This window comes from Mauremys reevesii, linkage group 6, assembly GCF_016161935.1.
Source record: "Mauremys reevesii isolate NIE-2019 linkage group 6, ASM1616193v1, whole genome shotgun sequence".
Taxonomy (NCBI): Eukaryota; Metazoa; Chordata; order Testudines; family Geoemydidae; genus Mauremys; species Mauremys reevesii.
In genome coordinates this window covers 71752197-71778513 of record NC_052628.1, presented here as the reverse complement: position 1 = coordinate 71778513, position 26317 = coordinate 71752197, and the positions used below count along the sequence as shown (strand labels likewise).

At 42.0% G+C, this 26317-nt stretch overlaps 1 protein-coding gene across 6 annotated transcripts in view; it reads right to left on the bottom strand.

Annotated features, from left to right (window-relative positions):
• Positions 1-26317, bottom strand: part of PRR16 (proline rich 16) — a 136140-nt gene that overhangs the window by 76191 nt on the left and 33632 nt on the right. Inside the window, exon 1 of one of the 6 annotated variants that reach the window (XM_039545559.1) lies at positions 26275-26291. The exons of the other annotated variants lie outside the window; for them this stretch is intronic. The gene's annotated coding sequence lies outside the window, so the exon portion shown is untranslated. Of the gene's footprint in view, positions 1-26274; positions 26292-26317 lie in introns of those variants that run through there. 6 annotated transcript variants of the gene reach the window in all.

Here is a 26317-nt window from a genome sequence, read left to right as displayed (position 1 = left end):
AGCTCTAACGAGTGGATGATGTGCTTTTTCTCCTTCCAAGATCATATTCCCTGGATTGAAAAGAGGAGCCAATATTTCCCCCAAAACCCCATCTTTCTAAACATCCATTATGGTGTGTTGTCTGCAGGGGCGGCTCTAGTAATTTCGCCGCCCCAAGCAGGGCGGCTCGCTGCGCGGGGAGCTCTGGCGGTCGCCGGTCCCGCGGCTCCAGTGGACCTCCTGCAGATGTGTCTGCGGAGGGTCCGCTGGTCCCGCGGCTCCGGTAGACCTCCCGCAGGCACGTCTGCGGATGCTCCACCAGAGCCGCGGGACCAGCGCACCCTCTGCAGTCATGCCTGCGGGAGGGCCGCTTGTCCCGCGGCTCCAGTGGACCTCCTGCAGGCATGACTGCGGAAGGTCCGCCGGAGCCGCCTGCCGCCCTGCCGGCAAAATGCCGCCCCAAGCGCGCGCTTGGCATGCTGGGGTCTGGAGCCGGCCCTGGTTGTCTGGCCTCCTGACAGTATTTTCTTTTTCAATCATCTGTTCCTTGTTTTCCACCAGCTGAGAGAATGGAGAACAGTCCATGGGGCCTTGACTTTAGCCGATGGTTAAAATAGAGATGTTGTACATCTGTGGCCTGCATTATGAGAGATGTCAAACTAGGTCACCCTCACAGTCCTTTATGTTCTTAAAATCTACAAATCCATGAAACAGGAATTTCTACAGAGGTTTCTTATGAGTTGCAGCCATTGTAGCATGTCTGTTCATGAGATCAACACTCTCAATCAGATTGTTGTTTCTTTGTCAGATTTTACTTTCTTTATAGACTTGATCATTTGCTGAAGTCCCCTTGATATGAACGTTTTATTACCTGATAACATATATCTTTGCTATCATGTATGACTGACTGCACTGGAAATATTTGGTTTTTCTTCCTATCACAAATCCATGATATACCAGAAAATGGACAGATCTCATTGTATCTGTGCTCAGTTCAGTAAGGCATCCAAAAAGGGATAAATGTGCATCTCCAGCTACAATTAGTGGCGTACAATTAATGGTGTAATGGCCTAAAATTAGTATTTTCAGGACCCTGGTGAAGTACCACTGGTGATGACTGGTATTAGAATTGTTTCCATCGATAAGCTAAGCAGAGAAAACTCAGATGGTGAAGTGAGAACGTGAATATAAACTCTTCAGGTTTATACAAGACCATAAGTCCTCCATAAGCCACCAGTGGCTACCGGTGTGGCTTTGAGAGCCTACATCTTGAAACTTGTCTGTGTGTGGTGTCAGTGGTGTTTGTTTATTGGGGAGGGGGGAGTTTTTTTTTTAATTCATCTATTCAGGTGTCTCAGATCAAATACTACTACTCTGTTTCCCTCCTGTCATCCTGTTTCTAGCCTGAAATGATAAACAGTCCCATACTCTTTTTCTGTGCTCTATTTTCCAGTCCCTTAACAGGTATAGGTTCTGACATTTCAATCTGAAGATGCTGTATGGTTTCCTTCATGCCCCGATGCTTCCTTGGTGTTTGAAATTGGGAATAGAATGAATCTGTGTCTAAATTTCTTGCACAGTTCTATCTAATAGCCCCTCAGGGCTATGTCCATCACCCATCTGTCTGTAGTGCCTGCTCTGGGAGTGCAAGCTAGACAAAAACAGAGGGCATGGCTACACTTGCAGATGTAGAGCGCTTTGAGTTAAACCAGCCTTCATAGGGCGCAATAGGGAAAGCCTGCAGTCTGTCCACACTGACAGCGCACTGGTGTGGCCACATTAGCAGCTCCTGCAACGGCCACAGAGAGCAGTGGATTGTGGTAGCTATCCCAGTATGCAAGTGGCTGCATCATGCTTTTCAAATGAGGGGGGTGGGGTGGAGTGTGACAGGGAGTGTGTTGTGTGTATGTGGGGGGAGACAGAGTGGGTTTAGGGGGGGCTGAGAGCATGTCAGCATGCTGTCTTGTAAATTCAGACAGCAGCAGACCTCCCTCCCCTCCTCCCTGCCTCTCTCTCACACACACAGCATTCCACAGTAATGGTTGCTTTGTCTTGGAGCAGATAAGCATGCTGGCTGTCAAACGATGCTTTCAAAGGGCATGTCCAAAACAATGACAGAGTGGAAACTTGACTTAGAGGGGATTATGAGATGTTTCCGGAGGCTGGGCAGAGCGCAGTAATGCAACACCTCGTTCACACTGATGCTGGGGCGCTCCAGCCGGGGCGCATCAAACAGGGCCCCAGGCCCCGCGAGCCCTGGCCCAGTGGCAGTCCGGGTCTTCAGCAGCATTTTGGTGGCAGGGGGAGCCCTTCAGTGCTGCCGAAGACGCGGAGGAACTGAAGGGCCCTCCTGCCACCGAAGACCCAGACCACCACCAGGTGAGTACTAGCACCGCAGCTCCCCCGCTTTGCCCCAAGCCCCCTGAATCCTCTGGGCGGCCCTGGCATCAAACGTTATTCCACTCGCCGAGGTGGAGTACCAGGAGTGCTCTAGCCATGGAGTCAGGGAGCTCTACATGCCTTGCCAGTGTGGTCAGGTAGTAAGCTAGTGCGCCTGGGGCTCCTTTAATGTGCCGTAACTCGCAAGTGTAGCCAAGCCCAGAGACTTAGCTGTGCTGATGTAAGTTGCCAGTGTACACCAGTCCTAAGTCTGCAGCCAATGAAATTTTCTAGAGAGAAGTCCTTAGTCAGATTTCTTGGTTTTGAGAGGGGTGACATCTGTCAGTGCACTTGTTTATGCTAGGATTGCTTAACAAAACATGTGGAGTCTGAAGAGCTACCCAGAGCAGCTGATGTTGCCGCAATTTCTCCTGGGCAAGGAGTGTTTTCTCGTCCAGATGGAAAATATTCATCAAGAAGTATTGCTATCTCCTTGATTACAGAAGAGGAGACTGAATCAGTCTTTGTAATGACTATAGAAGCTTTTGGCCTGCTTTCTCAGTCCATTGAGTTTAGCTGAACATTATGTCTCTGTTATGACATCCCCCAGGCTTAAAATTGGATAGATGGATCAAATTTCAAGCCTGAAGAGCTGTATTTCCTAGATGTTTCACTCATTTTTGGTCTTGTTCTTTACTTCTCTTTGGGAAACTTATCTAGGGGGAAAACAAGAACTACAATTGTCATTCTGAGCACAGTTCAAAGTACTTTGATCAGAGCCTGTGTTGGAAAGCTTCAAGGACTAGATAAAACAAAGGCCTATGTCAGCGCATTGCTTATCAGTTTTGTTTGGCTCCCCAAGTATATGTTGGCTCCCCAAGTGTATGCAGCTGTGTTCCCATGAATGTTTCCAAAGTATATAGCACAAAGGGTCGACGGGTATATCTTGTTTCCCCTTCAGAATGACAAATGTATCCTCAACAGCTGTATGTATCTTGTGTCCTCCACAAAATGATATATGTATCCTGCGTACCCAATTATCCCCTAACAGATACATGTACAGGTTCTACAGGTCAACCAAATGACGTAGACGAACGTAGGCTAAGTTGTTTGTTACTGGTTATAAAAGAAGGCCGATTGGCCATAAAGGGTGTGTCTCTCTTCTGGCACTAGCCGATCAGAGCACCCGCTCAGCTGACCGATCAATAAAGGGAATGGGTCTCGTCTTCCTGTCTCCGTGCCTCCTTGGTGTAATTAGGTAAGCTCCGGGGGAAACGAGCCCTTTTGGCTAATACCTGTTTCAAGCAGTCTTCTGCTGGGGAAAGGATGGTCTTGAGATTAATACAGAACAGAACGGAGTCTCAAAACATCTGGCTCGAATTCCTCTCTCTGCAACAGACTCTCTGTACAATCTTGGCCAGGTCACTTAAAGTCTCATTCACAGCCCACTAAAGTTAGTTCGTTGTCTTCAATGGGCTTTGGATCAGATCTTTATCTTTCTTTCCTCAAATGTAAAATGGGAATATTTCTTCTGTATTCACAAGGAGGTTTTGAAGATAAACAAACTGATTAATACTGGATGGCACTGAGATTCCACAGTTACAAGGGCTTTGTAGCAGGGTGGACCCTTGCTCCTGCCCTGAAGGGTTAAAAACAGTCCTGGGAGGGGCTGTGGCTGGAGAAAGCAGCTTTTAGGCTGGGCTGATTGGGGGAAGTGGCTGCAGCTGGGGCCATATCCCAAACAGACTCAGCTGGCCCTATAAAGGCAGAGAAGCCAGGGGCAGACAGGGGTCTCTCTCTGTTTGTAGAGGGAGAAGGGCCTGGCTGCAGAGAGCTAGACACAAGGTACCTGAGTGAAGCAGGGATGGGGAAAGGCAGAGGAGCTGGGGAGCTCCAGCCTGGAAAGACCCAGGCTGTGGCCTAGCACTGGGGGTTGCAGAGGGCAGCCCAGGGGTAGGCCAAGGCAGCAGGTCCGAACCCTCTTTGCCAGTGATGAGTAGGCTGATACTGCAGTCTGCCCCAGGGCGTGGGGCTAGACAATGACTGGCAGTAGCCATATACTGAGGCAGGGTTGGGGTTTCCCAGAGAGAGGAGACCGTGAGTGAAAGAGGTTACTGCCAGGGGGCAGCACCCCATCTAAAAGGGCACCGGGTCCAGGGAGGGACATGGGAGCCAGAGGACAGGTGGATCACCGTCCTGCAGAGGGCGCTCCAGAGCTGAGACCAGCAGGAGGCGCCGCAGAGGTGAGACCACTCCCCTACAGGCTATATTAGTAGAGAAATTATTAGGCAGCTTGAGCTGATACAAGTATGTATCTTCTGTGAAAGTCCCAAACTAGCCCTTCAGGACCTTACCGCTGATCAGGAATTTTCACAGAAGACACACGCTCATACTAATTAAAGACAATACCCACTCTACCATAGAGGAGGAGGATCCATCAGTTATAATGCTGGCATAGGACCCAAGAGACTTGGATTCAATTCCCTGATCCACTACCATTTTTCTTTGTGATCTTGGCAAGATACTTAGTGTCTCTGTGCCTCTGGTCCCCATCTGTAAAATGCAGATAATAGCACTTCCCTACTTCACCAGCGTTGTAAGTATGAATACATTAAAAATTTGGAGTGCTCACATACTACTGTAATGGACATCATATAAGTACCAAAGACAGATAAAAGCAAAACAGAACAACATTTAGCCCATGTTCCTCTTCGGTTTCAGTTGTCTAGATATATATTAAATATTAAAATACATCCTTCCAACTCGTCATTTGTATCAGAGAGTTTCTTACTTCTCCCTAACTAGAAAATACATCAGAGAGCTTTAGTCAAAACCTCCCACAGTAGCTTCTCTAAATCCATGTGTCTGCTAACTGTCTGTACTGAATTCTCTTCAAATTTAATTCATAACTTAAACTTGCACTGAGTAGCCTCATTTTATGAGCTGTAAAAAGCTTTGCTTAAAGTACACAGTGAAAAAAATGTTAAAGAAAAAGCTGAACAACCAACCGAGTTACTTTAGTGAGCTTCCCATTAGCTTAGCATTAGAGCAACTCTGAAGATTGACGTTATCATAAAAGGTTTCCGCTATGCTAATATAAACACCAACATTTCAAAGCACTGATGGCGAAATTTAGATAGGTCTAAATGCCACCATTTATGTTTACAGCTTTGTGCCCTGGAAATACCAAATAGCACCTGCAAATCAGGTAGTTAGCATGTAGACCTTTAACCACCTGATTTGCAGGTCCTATTTGGTAAAAGTTTACGTGCTATCATTTGTGCCCAGTCAGTTGTAGATGTTTTAAAAATAATTTTTGCTTAAAGTTTCAGTGGTACACAAGGATATAGTTGCCTCAATTATCTGAAATGTTGGTGTTTACATTAGCATATCTGAGATTTTTTATGCTTACTGCACCTAGCAGCACTTTGTCTTCATTTTCCAGAAGTGTAAATAGTTATATTTTGTTAATTTATTTTGTTCTTTGTCAATCTATGAAAAGTATGTTTTATGAGAAATCCTATAAAATTTAATAAAATAACCTTTCTAGAAGTATTGTGACCCATCTCATTGAATTCAATAGCAAAATATCAAAATTTTGTGAATGATTAAAAATACTACTGAAAACAAATTGGTCCCTGTTAGATTCTCGGGTTTTTACAATAGCTTCTACAGAAACCTATCACATATTTATAGAATCTTTTTTTATTTCATCACTATTATATTCCGTAGGATTTTTCCCATAAGAACAGGTGGAAGTGCATAAGACACAATTTTATCTGCAGACCACTGACATGATGGCCATAAGCTATTATGGTCCCTCATACCAATGTACGCTCCTAGGGACTCTTATATCGTGGATTACTGGCATAACAGACTATAACAGTTTGTGTCAATTTCTATTTAGGGTGCTTTAATCTGTGGATTACAAACACAGGAAAAGCATCAGGGCTTCAAAAGAGACATTATGGTCTATTTTGTAAGTGAATAATTTGCAAATTTTAAAAAATACTGTAATGTGCTGTGAATATATATTTATATATAGTCATGTTCCATAATTGAATACTAACAATCTGTATAGAAAATTGTTTCTTCACACATGCACATGAAGTCATTTTAAGATTTGACAGGCGTGGTCATTTTAATTTTTAAATCTTAAAAAAAACAAAAACAAAAAAAAAGGAGCACAGAAGGTATCTGAAAGCAACAAACTCAATTCCTTCCTCCCCCAATTTAAGGGAGAAAAAAGGGCCATCCTTCAACATTAAAAAATGCTTTTGCTTCCTGGTTCAGAACATTTTATGATTAGGTTTTTAAAAATATGAAAAACAGGGTTAATATTGAAAACCATTACAAACATTTAAGTTGGCTGAGTAGCACCGTAATATGAGTCAGTGGTAGACCAGACAAGCCAATCTGCATTTAAATACTGTCTTATTTTCTGAAGCTTCTCTGCATAATACCACAGGATAAGAAGGGGAGCTTAACTAGAAGATAAAAATTACTTTAAAAGGCTGTCTATATGAAATTCACAATTCTGCTACAGTTAATTGATTTTAATGTGATGGGGGACAAGGAAGGCAGTTTGATAGGGTGGTTGTGCAATGTAAGATTTAAGCTTACATGCTCACTACAAGCTACATTCTTTTGACTCAGCTTACAAATATATATAAACTAAATCAAAGACAGTACATCTGTCAAAAGTGAGAAGTCTGTATTCAGCAAATCAAAAACAAAAATTGCTGGTAAGGATTTGAAGGTGTTAATTATTGTATTCAGATTTAAGGCTTCAAATTATTTTATTCTTTGAATCTCTCAGATTTAATCAGTGGTCTGTTATCTGATTAAATAATGTTTGTATAAAGCTTTCAATGTCTGAAGAGCTATATGAACACTAAGTACTATTCTCCCAAAATTAAAGAAGAGATACAGTCAACATCCACCAAAATAGCCTCTCAAGCTATTTAGGAATCCCTTAACTCTCAGGGAAACAACACAAAAAGGGGCATTGCTTAAGTACGCAAATAAATAATTAAGATAGCAAAGACGCCATAGCTGTTAATCCTTTAAGCACAAAAGAAGTAAACTCCTAATTGGCTCTAATGACACGCTTGCTGCTTAGTTTAGCAAGGTGTTTTATTCAGCAATGTCCTGGGCCAAAGGGCCAGATACACAGTTCAGAAAGACATTCTGGCCCCCTTCAGTATTTATTGCCTATCCTACCAGATCTCCATCTCAGGCAACCATGCGTGATTATGCACTATGGAGCCAGCACAGCAACTTGCTGGTTAACCGTCTATAAATCAATCAGAGCATCCAGAAGCAGATGTCACTGGTTTCTGCTTTGCAAAAAAACACTATAGACGGCACAGACGCTTGAATAATCACAGAAGGGAAAAACAGAGGCGGGGTGGGGGAGGGAAATACAAAAATGACTGATTTCCACGCTACTGAACTTACATTTTCCAGGAGGGGAACTAAAGCTTAGATTTTCTGACAACAGCCAAAAAATGCCCCCAGACTGTTAACAACCACATATTTTTCAGTCAACTGTGTTTTCAAAGGCTAGCAGTATGACTCAGTAAAATAATGAGAAGCTACTCAAATTCAATAAGGTTTTACAGTCGTGCTGATGAAAAATAAACCCAGTGAACTTCTTTTTATAAAGAAAAGCAAGCGACAAACACATTACGAATTCCTGACACCTGCACTCTGAAGGGTGTTCTCGTATATTTCTATACTTTGCTAATATTAGGAGTTACAATTTCATACATGGAACTTAATATTGTCCTAGTCCTACAATAATAGGGATACAGTGTTTGTCATATTGGGTCAAACCATTAGGTCTCTCTAGGCTAGTACTCTGCCCACCAGCAGTAGCCTATACCTGACGACTCCCAAGAATCCTAGAAAAAAATAAAATAAACAAATCCTAACCCATAATGCACCTAATTCTTTCAGATTCCACAGGCCTTCAGTCTGTGCTCTGAATCATAAGATTAGATAAATCTGATTGTTCTAGGTTGCACAGCTAGCTGCACGGTTTAACAACGATCATAAAATAATCCAGCCTCGATATTTGTCTCGATGATCCCTTGTGGCAGAAAATGCCACAGATTAACATAATTCTGATAAATAGTATTTATTTGTATTAGTATGGGGAATGGACCTCCAAGAGGCTCTAGCATAAGCCAGTTGGAACAGGTTATCATACTATGCAGAGGCTCATATCGGTCAGAACTCAGATACTGACTGAAGTCAGACTCCTTGGCTTGGAGTGATTACTGAGCACCACAATTAGTACTGCCTTTAATTTCACTCAATGCTTTTCTTATGCAACAGGATAAGAGATAGGGAGCAATTCATTTTTAAAATGCCCTCAGCTAAATCCCCATGTATAGTTTTTCTTTATTATCTGTTATCTCTGTTAGTATATCCTGAAAATCGCACTATTCACCAATTTTAACCATTTTCATCCATCTTGCCTGGTCCTGTTTAGTTTCTGCTATCACTTCTTTAAGGAAAAACAAAAATTGGACACAGTAGTCCAAATGAATGAGTCATTTTTAATATATCTGTGATAGGTTCCCCTTGGGGTGCCACCTGGAACTAGGGTACCACTGAGGCCCCCGATCTGCCAGCCTGGGCTCCCTCTCACACTGTGCTGCTGTGGCAAATTGCTAAGCTCTCCAAGCTTGCTCTTTCAATCAGCATACACACAGGTAAGGACACACCCAGCTGTAGCTAAACACAGAGACTGAGATGAGCTCTGCATGGGAAGGTTTAGCTAAGAAACTGCCCAGTTACTCAAGTGCACCCCCCCCCTTTGAAGGGTAAACACAAAATTATACCATCTTGCACTGCACAGGGAACATCACAGTGTAAACTCATGAAATTTTCACCCTCCTTCCATGTGGAGAGGAATATACACAGCTTTCTACTATGACTCCCTCACACACTTTTTTTTACACAAAGCAAAAATAAATTAACTACAAAAGATAGATTTTAAGTGATTATAAGGTACAGCAAACAGATCAAAGCAAATTACCTAGCAAATAAAACAAAAATGCAATCTAAGCTTAATATACTAAAGAAATTGGATATGGGTAGCAAATTCTCATCCTAACTGTTAGCTAAGGCAGTTTGCGGAGATTCTTCAGGGCCAGCTGCACTTGCTTGCAGTTTAAAACCCCAGGTATTCCTTTCACAGGCTAGAAATCCCTCTATCCTGAGTTCAGTCCTTGTTTCTCAGGTGTTTCCAAAAGTCTCCTTTGGGCAGAAAGTCAGTAAAGAACCACAATGATGTCACTTCCCTGCCCTAAATAGCTTTTGCATATGGCAGGAACCCTTTGTCTCCAACTTTAGTTCCCATGCCTTTCAGTGGAAAAACAGTAGTATTCTATGAGTCCAGCACCAGGTGACTTGGTCACATGCCCCTGTAGGGACACAGCAGCCATGAGGCTGTTTGTAGCATGCTCAGCAAGGCTCCCCATTGGGAGATTAGCATCTTCAAAGACCTATTGTACTCCCTAATGGCCCTTCCCAGCGAGCCATCTAGACTGATTGCATTCTGCCTAGTGGGCGTTCCCCAGTTGTAAACACACTTGTAATAGATGCATAGACAATATTCCTAACTTCAGATACCAAAATGATACATGCATACAAATAGGATAATCATATTCAGTAAATCATAACCTTTTCAATATCTTACATGACCTATCTTGCATAAAATACATCAGTTATGCCATAGTAACATAATAATACTACTATAAAGAATATGGGGCGTAATGCCACAGTATCATTTTCATATTTTCAATCCCTTTTTCATGCATCCAAGCATCCTAATTTATTTTGAACTCATGCTGCTGGATATAGTTAATGAAATGTTAAAATCAAGCAGATATATTTTCACTGTAGTAGACAATGACCATGTGAGTCTTACATTATACTATAGCTATCTTAGGTAGTGGCTGGTGTGCATTTAGCGTCCAATGGATGTTGATGCAGTACACTGATACCACTATTGAAAAGCTATATTGAATTAGCTGCAGCCAGGCAGAGACCAATTTATTAATGGAGGTATGTTTTTTGAAAGTATAGGGCCAGATTGGTCCCAGCATTAGCACAGGTGAGCGTATGTAAGGAAACTTCCTACCCATTTTTATTGCACTCAGGGAAGGGCTAGGACTTCTCCCTCCACATACTGCATCTCAATGTATACTGCACTATACAGAATAAATCTATTATAGATACTTATTAGGCACCTATCACCATGGCCTTTAGGACCTGTCCTGATTTATTAAATGGTGTGCTAGCTATGAAAATAAGTGAAAATGTAGTGCATGGAAGGGTGGTGGGATTGATGAACATAGGAGATGTTAAGAGGTGGCTTCTAAGCACACAGAATGTTTATCAGAGTGAGCCCAGTCTCTGGCCTTACTTCTTTCTCTCAAGCACCACATAACTGAACCCCACTTCTCTCCCATCCTCCACTACATGGTCAGGTCATGCCTCACAAGTTTAGGATAATCCTCTAGACACTATTTTAATGATTAAGGGCAAGATTTTGTAACTCATCTTCATATTAAGTAGTCCTACTGATATATTTGTGGGGGGGGAGAAGACATGGAGGGAGGACAATAGGCAAAACATTTTTAGTCTATCACAAATTGGACAAACCATTTCCACTCAAATTTTCTATAATGTTCACCTTCAGAGGCCAAGCCTGGAAAATTTCAGGCTGAAGGGTAAAAGTTGCAGAGATTTATACACAATGGAAAACAGAAGTTAGAATGGGATCACTCAAGCAGCGTGAACCACAGATGCCATTGGCATTCCTTTAAAAAATAGTAAACGTGTTTCTAGATTTTGCCAATTTTTCTACTTTAAAATCAACATTGAAAGTGTATGTGTCTCTCTCCTCCTGATATTTGCATTAAACCTCCTATTTTTCATTCTTGTTCTAATTACCCAATAGCACTTTTAACATTTGTGCTCTTTGCGAGAACCAGATGTTCTAAGGTCAGAATCCTATGCCACCGACTGCTCTGTGACTAGAACTACTCCATTTCAGAGAGCTGAGAGGTCAGAATACAAGCCCTGGTGTACCATTTGCTCTCAAAACATTTATATTTGAAAGACTTAATTTTTTTTAAATCTAAATTTCAGACAGAGCAACAGCAACTTCCTGTCTTTTACCAAAACTGAAATCAGTATTTTAAAAATTCTGTCATCCTTGTTCACTGCCTTTTGAAGACATGCAAACCAAGAGGGAGTAGTTTGGCAACTAATCTGAAAGCCCTGAAATACTCTGTGAGAACCTGAATGTAACAGAAATTCCCTGAGCAGTCCAAGCTAGAGAAATGGAAGATTCTAGTGGTCACACCATGTGTTTTGAAGGTAATAAATATGCACTAGTATCTATTTCTAATTATACATCTAACATTTGTGTATTTTGCACTTCCAAGTGTGTCTGTTGCACACAATGTCGCTCAATTTCCTTGATTTCAGTGAAGGTTTTAGGTGCCCAAGTAGCATAGGACAGACTCATAACTGTATTCTATAATTTAACAAGATTATTGATATGATTTCTGATACTACCAAGAATCTGTCTGAATGCCTAGATTCAAATAAAATGAGTGACTACACGTTTTTGTGCTTTTCTGACATACACACAACCAGAGAGAGAGAAAGAGAGAGAGAGAGAATATGCATGATGTGGTGGTTTGATATAAAGGTTTTATCTGCATGAAATTGAGATGGCTGCATTCCACACAAGAGACAACGCCAACAATGAGTTATGTAGGTCATCTATTTTATGGTTTTGTACTGCTGTCCCTCACCGCAGTATCTGAGCACCTGGCATTAAAATAGATTGGCAATAGTGAGGTCCCTAGTGAACTGTATGAAGTCTTTGGCTCTTCTCCTTTTGCAGGTTATACCCAAACAATTGCCAATAAAAGCTTTATACATAACTGTGAAAGGATTGCTCCTGGGTACATGACAAACCACTGCTGGGTCCCTCAGCAGGTGCACAAGACAAAAGATTTTTCATTGGATGTCACCCCTTTCAGGCAGGGCATCGCCTGCAGCATTCTTACTCACCAACTAGCAAGTAATTGGTAGCAAATCAAACAGTCCCACGTCAGGCCAACCTTCCTCAGGGAGGCTTTGGCAGGCAGCAGTCTAGTCAGTTCCTGGCCCCAGCCAAGCTTCTCTCAGAAAGAGAGAGAGATGGAAGTCTATTCTCCCTCCTGGAGGTCTGCTTGGGCCAAATTTTTTTAAGCCTGATAGAACCCCAAGAGGGTTGAGTTGTTTCTGGACTCAACTTTGACCCTTTCTCTTGCACCTGAGTCAGTGCCAACATCCTCATATCCTACCTGTGGGGTTGACACAGCAGCGCCTGCGCATGCCGCCAGTTGCGTTCCTCATTCCTGCCAGTTGCTGCCCCTGGCTGTGCTGTGGAGTAAAAGGTGCTGCGGCTGCTTGGGACACTCAAGCCGCAGCGCACACAGCATACTGAGGAGGTGGCGGCTGGCAAGAGCAAGGCACACAGCCACCATGGCGCTGACAACAGGCAGGAGAAGGTCATCAGAACCCACTCGGGCCCAACAGGGCCAGGCTTTTTTCTGATTGAATCCAACCCATGATACTTTTTTCATACATAACCCTCTCCGCTCCCCCCAGGGCTAGAAGCCAATGTCATATTTCCCGCTGAGAAGCTAGAAATCTGTCCTTTCCAATGGGACAAACCTTCCCTTTGTAGCCCAAAAAGAAACCTATCACTCGTCCAAGATAATTTGCTTCTTATTTGTTTGTTATGTGTGTTTTGTTTGTTGGTGGGAGAGGGATTGTTTTGTTTTGGGGGGTTGTTTTTGTTTTTGTTTGGGGGGATAGAACTCCACATTTTGGGGAGAAGAAGAATACCCCTCTCCCTCTCTCTTTCCCTCTCTCTTTGGCAGACAGATCTTTTTTTTAATGCCAGCTATCATAAACTCCTCACAAGTTTGTAATGACCTAAGTATTCCTGCCAGATATGGTGTTTAAGTGGTGAAAGTATATGATAAATAAATAATACTAATAATGCAGCATTCTTCATCAGTAGATCTTAAAATGTTTCACAAAGGAGGTCACTATCACTATCCCCGTTTTACAGACAGCAAAACTGAGGTAACAGAGAGGTGAAGTAACTTGCTCAAGCTTTATACAGGGTAAAACTGATTTATTTGGGTTTAGACCCCCTTGGAAGTTGGGCATCTGAGTGTTAAAGACAAGAACACTTCTGTAAGCTGCTTTCAGTTAAGTCTGCAGCTTCGGGGCAAGTAATTCAGATCCTAGGGTCTTTGTTGGAGCAGACGGGCATGTCTGGCTCAGCAAGATGGGATGCTGGGGTCCCAAGCTGGCAGGGAAAGCAGGAGGAAGTCTTGGCACATCAGGTGGCAGCTCCCAAGGGAGTTTCTGTGATCTAACCCGTCATACACGCAATTTAGTTAGCTAATATTTGGTCTAAAATTGCTTTGAAATAATGTATATTGTCCATTCACTATTGTATTTAAAATTTACATATGTAGAGTAATAATTGTATCATACAAATGTGGGCAAGAATTTAGATACCTAAATGCTATTTGCATGCATAATTGTTATGCTGCCATCTCTAAATACACTGTTGTAAATTTGGTAGTTATTCATGCAATTGTTGTGATGTGCCACTATGATGTTGCATCATTGCTGACACAAATAAGCACACGTGTGTATATGTGCCTGGCTCACCTGCAGACTGTGGGATGTCTCCAATGAAAAATTTGCCCTTTTATGTCTGTGCCATGCACAAGCCTTTTGAGAAAAGTAGGTGAACAACTTCAGTATCTGAGCAGATATTTTGCCTCGCTTTCTTAACATGCCTGGAAATACAATCAAGTTCATCCAACTTGGCCACACATGTCTACATGTGCCCTGGCAGAAGGACCGTTTAGAGAGAAATGGAAATTAAGCACCGATGTGTTTTAAATTATTAGTTTTTGGAAACTGCAATTTTGTCTTAAACTAAATTAAAACACAACCTAATGAAAATCTACTAAATCTTATTTTCTTCTTCAGTAAAAGGTGAGCCTGACATACACCCGGGGCGGCTCTAGGGATTTTGCCGCCCCAAGCACGGCAGGCAGGCTGCCTCCGGCGGTTTGCCTGCCGAAGCCGGGGGACCAGCGGACCCTCCGCAGGCAAGCCGCCGGAGGCAGCCTGCCTGCCGCTCTTGTGGCGCCGGCAGAGTGCCCCCCACGGCTTGCCGCCCCAAGCACGCGCTTGGCGTGCTGGGGCCTGGAGCCGCCCCTGCATACACCCTTTCTTTTGTACATAAATCAATCTTGTGTCCAGCTGTGATCCGGGTAGATCCATTCAGACATCTAGCTCTGCTGTCTGAAAAGTTATAAAATGAATAATTTTGGAGGGTAAAGATTTATATATATATATATATATATATATATATATATATGAGAGAGGAGAGGCACCATGATAGTAAAAGAAAATCAGACTACATAAATAACAGTACTAGAATCAGGGAAACTGAGGAATTACAGAATATTCAAACTATGTATTTTGAGCGAATCTTTCTTTTTGGTAGGTGGGATAATGCCAACAATCAGTACTTGTATGAAGTAGAATAGATACCCATATAGATAAAACAGAGCAGCATTAGACATGGAGGCGTTTTGGAGGAGAGGTTTAAGGAGTGTCAGATAAGTGTGGCGTCCAAGCATAGCTATGTTTGCAGCTTATTTGCTTTTGCTATGGCAAAACGTAGCAGAGTGGCTTGAGGAAGTCATAATAATATGGTGATTAACATAGGGCTTAATTGTGTGAGGTGCTGAACATCCTCAACTCCAATTTACTTCAATGGGCTATACCTGGAACCAGCTAGAGCGAATGGCCCAGGATAGAAGACTCTGGAGATCTGTGGTTGGCGGCCCATACCCCGGTTGGGGTGACGGGCATGAATGAATGAATGAATGAGGCATTGAGGGTTTTCAGCATGTCAAAGGACCAGACACTCAGTGAAAGGAGACCAATGCAAGAGAAATATAGCTATAAATGCTGCTTCTAGATTGTAAATGAAGGCAGACAGCAGCACTGTCACTCTGCAAGGTAACTTTGCACATTAACAGGTTTAAAAATCTCCATGAGTCAAGGGTAAGGACATGGTACATAGTGAGTGCTGAGTTTTGCAAGAACCTTACCTCAGAAGATGGTTATATTTTAATACAAAACTCAAATTTCCTAGTTTTTTTCCTCTCACACACACTCTGCCCCACATCTTTGTCCCTCTTATAAAGTAAACAATATACAAAACCATCAGAGAACAGGGCCTCGAGGTGCAAAGATATATGTAACTCAGAGCAAAGAAAGTTAGAGAGGATTTTTAAAATAAATTTCATAGCAACAACATTATCGAGGAGCAATTTTATTACATCAGTTTTGAAGCATTATTGTAACCTAATTTCAGGTTTACAGAAGAGTAGGCCTTTTCATTTCAAGAGGCACTCAGATCTTGGAAATCAAATTAAGTCATCCTCGTTTGCAAGCTTACCAATGTCTCCTTAGAAAAAAAACAAAAATAACTGAATATTTGACTAAGCCCTATTTGATGCCTCAGCTTTACTCACTAACATGAAACAGCTACCTCTTCCTTGCAGGATTTTTTTACAAAACAGAATGTTTCAAGCAAAAAAGAAAGTAACTTAATAGCAAGTAGACTTAGCAAATGAACTGAACCCCAGAACCAAACCCATCTGAATTTTTCAAGGGGAACAGAAGGTTCAGAATCTTAACTCAGATGCGGATCTGATTTACGTGATATCTAGAGAAGTACTGATCTGAAGAATCTGGCTGAAGGATTCACTACTTCTCTAGATATCACATAAAAAGAGCTTGGTATCTGGAAAGAAATAATGATCCTATACCTTGAATTCTGACGAGTACCTGGAGAATTTTACTGCACATCCATCCCTAGGAAAAATGAGACTATCCCACCTAGCTTATAGTATCTCCCTGAATAGCACATAAATATGGTGGAACTAATATCAGTCCTCATGAGATCTCTTACACCTTCATTATATCTAGGACCCTGCTATATTCACAGTCCATTTTGATCAATTTCACAGCCAGAGGGTTTTAAAATTGGTCAGTTTCACATTTTCAGATGTTTACATCTGAAATTTCATGGTGGTATAAAGGTGGGGGTCCTGACCCAAAAGGGGACAGAAGGGGGACGCAAAGCTATTGTTAGGAGGTCGCAGGATTGCCACCATCACTTCTGTGCTGCCTTCAGAGCTGGGCTTCCTTCAGCTGGGGGAGATACTCGGAGGTGGGTCTGATCTCCCCTTCTCCCCCAACAGCAGCCATGGAGGGGAAGAGGAAGTCCTGCCCCTCCCCAGCCTAGCACCTGGTAAATGGTATGAGCCCCCGGCTGGGGCACTCCCAACCCTGCCCCTTCCCCCCTCCCCTCCAATAGCTAGATTTCATGGAGGAGGTCTGATTTCACAGTCCGGGACGTGTTTTTCATGGCTGTGAATTCAGTAGGGCCCTAATTTTAAATCTATGTTGACAGCTTGTTCAGAATTAGCCTGTAGAAGAGATTTCCACACCTAAAATGTTACATATTGAATCATATAGTTTAAACACTGTGAGAGGGAATGGTTTAGTAGGTTAATGCCATGTCTATACTAGAAGCACTTGACCAGTATAGGAATACCAGTATGCTACACTTTCAAAGCATCCTAGTGGAAACAGCCATCAGCAAAGTTTTTCTACAATACAGTACAATAAAACCACACCCAGTGATGAGCTGCCAAAATATTAACAACCGGTTCCCTCCTCCTCACCCCATGAGGGGGTCATGCCCCCCCCGGGACCCCTGCCCCATCCAACCCCCCATGTTCCTTGACACTCCTCCCCCCCCCCGGGACCCGTGCCCTATCCACCCCCCTTCCCTGTCCCCTGACTGCCGCGCTGCACTGCCCGGCGAGGTCGCAGCTGGACCCGGGGGGCAGGAGCCGCGCCGCCCGGCCCCAGGGTCCGGCCGCGACCTCGCCTGGCGGCGCGGCGCCTGGATCCCTCCTCCCGCTGGCGCCCCCACCCCCTGGCCCCAGCTCACCTGGTGAAAGCCTTCTCAGCCCTCCCAGGCTTCCCGCGCGAACAGCTGATTCACAGGAAGCTGGGGAGGGAGAGGAGAAGCCGGAGGAGCTTCAGAAGAGGAGGGAGAGGTGGAGTAAGGTGAGCTGGGGCCGGGGGAAGGGTAGGGAGCTGCTAGAGCTTTTGTTAAATTTAAAAGCCCCTTTGGAACTAGTTGTCCCTCCAGGAACAACCGGTTCTAAAGGGGCTTCTAAATTTAACAACCGGTTCTCGCGAACCGGTGCAAACCGGCTGCAGCTCACCACTGACCACACCCCATGAGCAAAACAAGCTCTACCCATAAAAGCACAGTTCTGCCTGTATAGCTGCAACTACACTAGCGATTTCAGGTGGCATAGCTACATTGGTCAAGGAGTACAGCTCTTCACATCCTGATCAACACAGCTGTGATGTCAGAAGTCTCAGGTTTGAAATTCCTAGAGTCCACGAAGCCAATGTTCAAATCCCAGCAAACTCCACCCAGACTCTTTACCTTCCAAGGCAGATAAAGTGAGACCTGGTCTACATGTAAAAATTAGATTGACCTAGCTCTGGGGTGGGCAAACTTTTTGACCCGAGGGCCACATCTGAGTATGGAAATTGTATGGCGGGCCATGAATGCTCAGTTCCTGGCCACTGGGAGCTGTGAGGGCAGCATTTGAGGCAGGGGCAGTGTGTGGAGCCCTCTGTCTGCCTCTATAAATAGGAGTCGGAGTGGGGACATGCCGCTGCTTCTGGGAGCCGCACAGAGCCACGGCGCGTGCGGAGCAGAGCAAGCCCCAGACCCCGCTCCCTGTCTGGAGTTCGAGGGCCAGATTAAAACATCTGAAGAGCCAGATGCGACCCCCGGGCCATAGTTTACCCACCCCTGACCTAGCTACATCGCTATGGGCTATGCAAGATTTCATGTCCTGAGCACTGTAATTAGGCTGACCTAATCCCCAGTGTAGATGTGGCTATGTCAACAGAAAAATGCTTGCTACCACCTTTTGGAGAGACAGATTAACTAGGTCAATGGAAAAACCTCTTCCGTTGGTGTAAAAAGCATCTACACTACACTACTACAAAGGGCACAGCTGCAACCCCAGCCCCATACATGGGCTGCTGTAGTGGCTGCAGTGTAGGCGTGCTCTGAGCTCCTTGCAGTTTAACAACATAATGGCTTTTGAATGAAACTTTTAAACTAACAGCAACAAAGGGAAAATGCAGTGACTTCTCCACATGGACAATAAGGATCCCACTGTATTTTTCATCAGCAAAGGGGTCTACCTTGGTGTCCTGAACCAAACTTCCCCTCCTACATCATTGTGTAGCATGCTCTCTGAAAGTTGGCTACTGCTTGCTACCAGAAAGGTGGCTTCCTTCCTTCCACTGGTGATATATGACTAGAAGCACAGTTGTGCTGCTTATCTGGGGGAGTATAACGGGCAATGGAAGCCTCTTCTATACAAAAAACCCTTCTGACCACCACAGGAAATATACTTCTCTTAGCTCTTCCCTTGAGCAACAGGCAAGGGCACTGCTCACATTCCTCCCTGTGTTCCACAGCTCCAAAGGGTTTGATCTGCTGGCTTGGGAGCACAGTCAGGACCCAGCCCCTATCATGCACAGAACTCAGTAGCTAGCTCCTTTTTGGAACACTTTAGCATGCATTAAAACCTGTCCTGAATCATCTTGTATGTGAGCAGTAACCTCCGCTTCCTTACTTCCTTTTTGTGGAGGTTGGCTTAAATATCATGATGGTTTTTTTTTAAAAAAAATAATAATACATTTGGGGTTCTTTTTATTTGGCCTTCTGCTTTTTGAACCTTTATAGGACACTCAGGTCAAGTTTCCTTTTGCAACCAAAAGGGCTAGAGACTTAGGGCTTGTCTACATGGTTAGTTAGTGCACAGCACGGAAGGGTGTAAATCTACAGTGCTTTACTGTGCTGAGCACCACCTGGCCACATGGACCCTGCTCCCGTGCCTTCAAAGCTTGTAATGCACATTAGTCAGAGCCACATAGTGACTTAGTGCATGACAGGCTAGTGTGCATTCTCCAGCTGAAACTGCAAGGAAATCTTAAGTTTGTTGCACACCAAGCCTCCGTGTGGACATGCTCTTTCTTTAAAAATAAATTAAAACTTAGCTTCTCACAATTAAGGAAAACAAAATCTCAAAACTTGCAATGAAATCATGAGAGTTCACAGCACTTAAATACAATCACTTTTCTCTAATACCATGCCAGCCTGCACTGAGAAGTGAAAAAGATGTAAACAGAAGGCTTGTCAAAGGTTATTTCAACCCCCCAGACCAAACAAAACATGACAGGTACTAAAATACCTCCTCTTAGTCGGCACGTGTGGTCAAAATACCATCAAGCAAACAGGCCACCAGCCATTCCATTACTTAAAAAGTGAAGGCTGGGCAGTTCCAGAAGTTCACCTCCAAAAATGACAATTGAGGATTCTATCTACTTTTATCTCAGCAATATCTAATGCCACATTACAAAACAGGAAAACAAATCACAAGGGCCAGATTCTGAGAGTCACTGAGCCACTGCCTCCCACTCCCATTTACTTCACTAGAAGTTAAAGGCATTCAGTGTTTCATAGGACTTGGTCCACAAACAGGAGATGGAAATGCGGAAATATAAGCAATGCTAAGAAAATTAATCCTTCTTACTTCCTCCTTCCATCCCTCCTTCCCTCTCTACACCTTTTAAACCAAACAATGGACAGGTGGCATATTCAGCAGAGGGATTAAAAAGTGGCACGCATTCAGCAGTATGTTGCTGGAACAGGCAGACATAATTCATCTTATATTTGCTAGTTAGCAAACCAGCCGGCAGCCATATTTTTAGACGATCCGGTACATTATTTCAGATGGAGCAGTACACCCACTGCAAATAAGTGTATTCGACAATTCTGGTCATCCTCACTGTAGGAAAAGTTAAATTAGAGAAGCAGATGTTTAATCTGGGATCTGTTCCAAGTTTCATTTTATTCTATTTGTTTAAGGCACCCAACAATGGTGACACTAGATAGCATTCTTCTGCTTATTACAATGTCATCACTCAACACTGAAGATATTTGGCCAAAATAAAAGTTTTTATGAGCTTACTCTGGGGATGAATGTGCCACTGCATCTCCAAGTACATACTACAGAGAGGTCAAATGAGATGGAGAAGAGCAGGTTTTGTCAGCACTGATTTTTTCTTGACGGTGGCCTAAATCTTTGGTATTCATACCACCTCATGGCCCATGGGCCTGTTTATTGTGGCCCTCTGAAATACCAAGAAATATTTTCCCCTGACTGCAACACATGTATTTTGCCAAGGCACCTTGTGCTCCCAGCCTATCAGTGTCATAAACCAGAGAAACTGATCTGATAACTCAGCAGCTGTACCCAGGAGCAGAAAGCTAGTGATCCGTGCACAACCAGGAAGCCTCCTAAAACCATCAATCTTTCCCCAACAGAAACCCTCACCACGTAGGATAACATAAACCATGTGGAATCTGTTGCCTGTAGCACCATGCTGATTATAACTAAGGTAAACAGATAAGAATAATAAGGCAGAAAACAAGAGACCTGCAGGCCCTGGCCTATAAGAATTAGCTTAAGTGCTTACTATAAGAATAAGGCTTTACAGTCTTAGCAGGATAAGTTGCTTAATGAAGTTAGCATAAGTAAGTAAACTAACAGTGACCCTAAGTCACAAGATGGCATAAGACTTTTGCTTGTTTTGCAATAATCACAAGTTATTAAGCATACACTGCTGACAGGTAACCGCAAAAAGGCAGTTTGTTCCAACTTAGAGTATTTTTGGAGGAAAACATCATCAGATGTCTAACCTCAGGTAGCTATCATAACTAACTGACATACATGCAAAAAAGGTTAAATTAATTAATATACTAACCTATTGGATAAGGACACTGCAATATTATGAGGGTGAGGAAGTTAAGATAGGAAGGAGGGAGGAATCACTCATGCATATGCATGATGGATACCAATGCCTATAAAACATTCAGCCATGGGTCAAGCTATAGAAGCTATTTATTGGCATGCCAGAGTCAGACTAGGATTTGTCTCAACAATTTGAGATCCTCCTAAGGACAGAGAGAATATACAAGTGTAATGGTTCAAGATTGCTTGTTTGGATTGTTTTACTTATAGGACTAATCACAGTGACGATAAAAATTTTGCAATTACAAAAGGCCTTCCCAGAGTCTGAGTGGTGTTGTCACTGCTGTGCCCACCGGGGCTCTTAAGTAAATAATAAACCCAAGAATACTGGGCCTGATCTTGGCACAAGAACCTACCAAATTTCAGAGTGCTAACTAGAAATCCTGAATAATCAGAATTAATTAACAGATCAGGCAACAAACCTTTTCTCCCAATTCTGTCCCAAGAGAAAGAGACCACACTTGTTTGCATTCCTTCACCACAGTAGAGCACGGGGAACAGAAAGAAAACAGATGCCAAATGGGGAACCAAAGAAAGGGCGGATGTATAAAACACGTGTAACACTGTACTGTGACATAAGCAGGAAGACATACTAGAATGGAGTGACAATGAACAAGAAAAGTGAATATATTTGTGGAAGTAAAGTATGAGATCAGAAGTTGAAGGAAATGCAAGAAGGAGGGACTGTCAAAGGGGACAGACTAAAAGAGAAATGAGGTTAAATGGAAGTTTTAAAATAAGTGAATTAAGGAAAGATGAATGGAGGAAAAGACCAAAAAACACAGGGAAGAGGGAGGTGGAAGGAAAAAATGCAATAAAGAGGAAAAAAGAGGGAGGGAAATGGAAAAAGAATAAGGAAAGGACACTGAAAACAGGGAAAATTACACCAATATAATACAATAAGAAAAAACTAAATGGGCTGAAGGACAGGAAAACAAGAAATGGAGGAATAATTATGTTTAATATATATATTATAGCCAGTGATAATTGGCAGCTAAAGTTAAGGCAGCCAAATATATTCATTGTAAGACTCTGTATGCAGGCTCCCTAACTTATCCTCTCAGAATGAGTAGTTTCCAGATCTGGGCTCTGCATGAGGGTAGATTTTTCTTTTTTAACCAAAAGCAACAAAAGTTAGAACAAAGAAAGTTTAGCTGTTTTGAGAACTAAGAAGAGATGAACACACCACACTTTTCCAAGTGTGCTACCAAGTTTGATTTATTAAAAAACAAAAACAAAACAAAACAAACAAAAAACAACAACAGCATTAGCTCTGGTGCCAAATTTGGCTAGATGAAAGTTAAAATTTGGCAGGGAAATATCCCTTAATGATCTCAGATGCCTTTCATCTGTGTTCTGGAGAAAATCACTTCTGACTGATCACATCCCAGCTGGCTGTGCCAGACGTGGAAAGTCCCCAAAAGAGAGGTTGTAACAGAAGTAATATGTGGTGGGGGAAAGCTGATTTACCAATCTTTTACTACTGTTCAAAAAATAATCTGGTTGCATTCAAGAGATGGATGAATGTTCCAGCCCTATCTTATTTTACCCAAGCTTTGTACAGATAACAGATCTCTAACTGGGGCTGATGAGTAGAAAATCCTGAAGAGCTTGTGAAAGTGAAGCCCAGTTAGCAAATGACCGATTCACTTTCACTTGTTTTTTTTTTTTTACATTTTTTCATTTTTTGGGCTGAGCTTTATTAACAAACTAAATAATATGTTAGCAGAGGGGCTGGGGCCAATGAGATTTCATTAAGATACAGCTGACAAAGAAAACAAGGGCAAAAATGTTAGCATAGAAGTTGAAATAAACCAGGTAGACAGGCTATGCAATGGAAGTACTTCAGCTGTGTTGCCTTCAATTAAATGAAATTACTGTAGAACCTGCCTAAACCAAGCTTGCAAATGAGTGCTTACTACATTTTGAAAATTGTCACATCAGTGCAGCAGGCTGAAAATTATATACTGAATAAAAAAAATCTTGTCTAGTAGCAAGGAAGATGGAGGGTGAAGGAGTGTAAGGCGCTGAGCCACATGCTAAAATATTCAGCTCAGATAGGGACAAAAAGACTGTGGGGGTGGAGGGGGAGGGACTAAAGTCTCTTTTTAAGCTTTGTTTGCATTTTAATTACTTTATTTTCCTTCTGTACTTATCCCCTCCCTCAGGCTGCTGACTAGATGGAAACTTTAAGAGAAAAAAGCCCCTTTTCATACTTCTATCATGCACAGAGCCGAAAAAGAACAATTGCCCTTCAAAATAATTGAAAAATAAATATTTCTAGATGACACATTTTTATAGGTTTATGTTTTTAATAGGGTTTTGTAGTTATTTTTCTCCCAGACATCACAGACTTGACATGTTGCTGAAGCTTATTTCACAGAAACAAATTAAGCTTGCTACAGCCATGCTGAGAAATCTTAGTGAGCACCCAAGAGAAAGAATAACTTTGCAAGGAAGGTGAAGGCTGGTTTAAATGGGTAGCCAGAACTTTCTAAGACATCAGCTATAGAAGGGCACACAGGTAGTAATACAGCCATAACAAAAGGAATCTTGGGCACCAAAATAACACTATTATAATAAAACACCGGGCAAGAGAATATTCACTATTTTGAGCAAGGTGTGGTCTAGCCTCACTGGCAGACAAAGTTTCTAATTCCAGTAGCAACAGCCTTTGTGATTTTTAGATATACCACTTAATATCTTGGTCTCAGTTTCCTCATCTACAAAATGAGGATGATAATAATATGCCTTGTCCAGAGTTAGAAATGTTGACGTTTGTAGAGAGCTTTGAAAATAAAAATTCCTACATATTAGCATTATTGATTCATTCTCTTTGTTTGCAAGGTTCCACACAGATTGGACATCTGACGCTCCTCCGCAGGATTATGCAGGAGGTCAGGCTAGCTGACTGAAATGGGTATTTGGCGTTGGCATCTGATCTTAAAAGCTATGAATCTATTAAAAGGTTCTGGGACATTTGCAGCCAAATTATACATTCTGGGAAAAAAAATAATTACAACGTAAATCCTGAAAGAATTGTTGCTAGTTTAAAAGGTTCTATTCACAAGAGGACACACTTCTAGCACAGAAACGCCTTTCAGTTAAACATGTGGTTCTTTTCTTATTTGTCTTTACTGATTATAGGTAATTTTAGCATACATATCATTCACTTAAAACAAAAAACTTTGAGAAAGGATTATAATGTAATATTTTCTAGTTTGTTTTTCAACAATTTATTTTAAAAAATATCCAGGGTGGTGGTGAAGGAGCACATATCAGATGACCTTGCTAGTACTGATTTGACCACAATATTGTTTTAAGCATTAATAGCATTTTTAATAGTTCTGCTATTTTTAATTTTCAGATGTGGGCAACCTAAATTTCACCTGCAAAATGTGGGCATGCACCACTGTTATCTGCACATTCAAATTATCAAGTGTGCACCTTTAAGTCATCCAGTCAGGAAACAACTATTAGTTACATATTGTAAATAGCACAAATGTCAAATGATATACAGAACTGAAATATTTATCCTGCTTTGGGTTAGGTACATAAGTTATTCTTTATGCTTCTTGACTAGATGACCTATGTAAATAACAAACAAACAAACTGCAAATTTTATAGCTGAATGTACAATTTGAATTAATTTTTAGTGAATGTTAAATATCTAAAATATGAACTTTACTAGTATTAATACTAGTAAAGTTCAAGTACTTGAATGATCACAGAAATCAAACATGAAAGGGTCTTGCATATGAGGGAATCAAAATTTTCTTTCAAAGTCAAATACTCACTCAGCTTTAGTAATATCCCATGACAGTGAATTCCACAGACTCACCACTTATCTTATTACTACCACATCATTTATTTAAAATATTTATTTCAGGAAATCTTTATATTTAACTATTACACTGTGTGGAGAACATGTTCTAGTTTTGTGTTCTTCTAGATTCGAGCACAAATGTTCATTATTTGGAAGAGCAAATTAAGAAGTTAGAAAAGTAGGAACTTCCCCCCCCAAAAAAAAAAAAGCGACTTGCATGATAAAAACAAAACCAGAAAACTTGGATTATTGAGAATGAATGGCTCTGAGCTGCTAAGTACCATAAGTGATCTCTGAAACTACATAAGATGATTGTATTTGAGATCTTATGAATCTGCACACTGGCTTCATTAATTATTTGTCTTATACTCCATTAAGAGGTTAGGACTAGACATGAGCCAGAGCAATATACTCTGTACTTTTCCTCTCTATAGGCAGTGGAAAAAAACTGTCTCCTCTGCTGAGGGTTTATCATCTGTCAAGTTTCTAGTATGCAGATTTTTTATTTATTATTAATTATTATTATTATGTTCTTGTTAAGTGGAATGGGAATGGGAGGTGAGGAGGGGAAGAGAAATTCATCTTTAAAAGCATGCATTTTTCTTGGTCAGCTCTTAATACTGGTTTCCTTAGCATTAACTTCCAGAACCCTGCTTTTGTTTTCGCAGCTATTTTCAGATGACAAGCCATGTGATAAGCCACATCAGGCTGTGTCAGTCAGGCAGCAAATCCGAAAATCTGAAGGATGCTTTTCCTCACAAAGCCATGCTTATTTCAAGCCTTGTGTGGTCTGAAAAAAAGCTTTTGCAATGTCACTGGTCAAAATTAATCTCTGGGTCAATCCTAATGAATTCAGTGGAGTTGGGCCAAATTCATCCCAGTGTTAAACCACAAATTTGGACAAATATTTTTATTTTTGGTTTCTGTTGAAGAGTCATGTCACCTCTTACTGGCATGAATAATTGCCTCAAAACTGACCTGCAAAGGTAATAATAGATTCCAGCAACTTGATCCATGTATG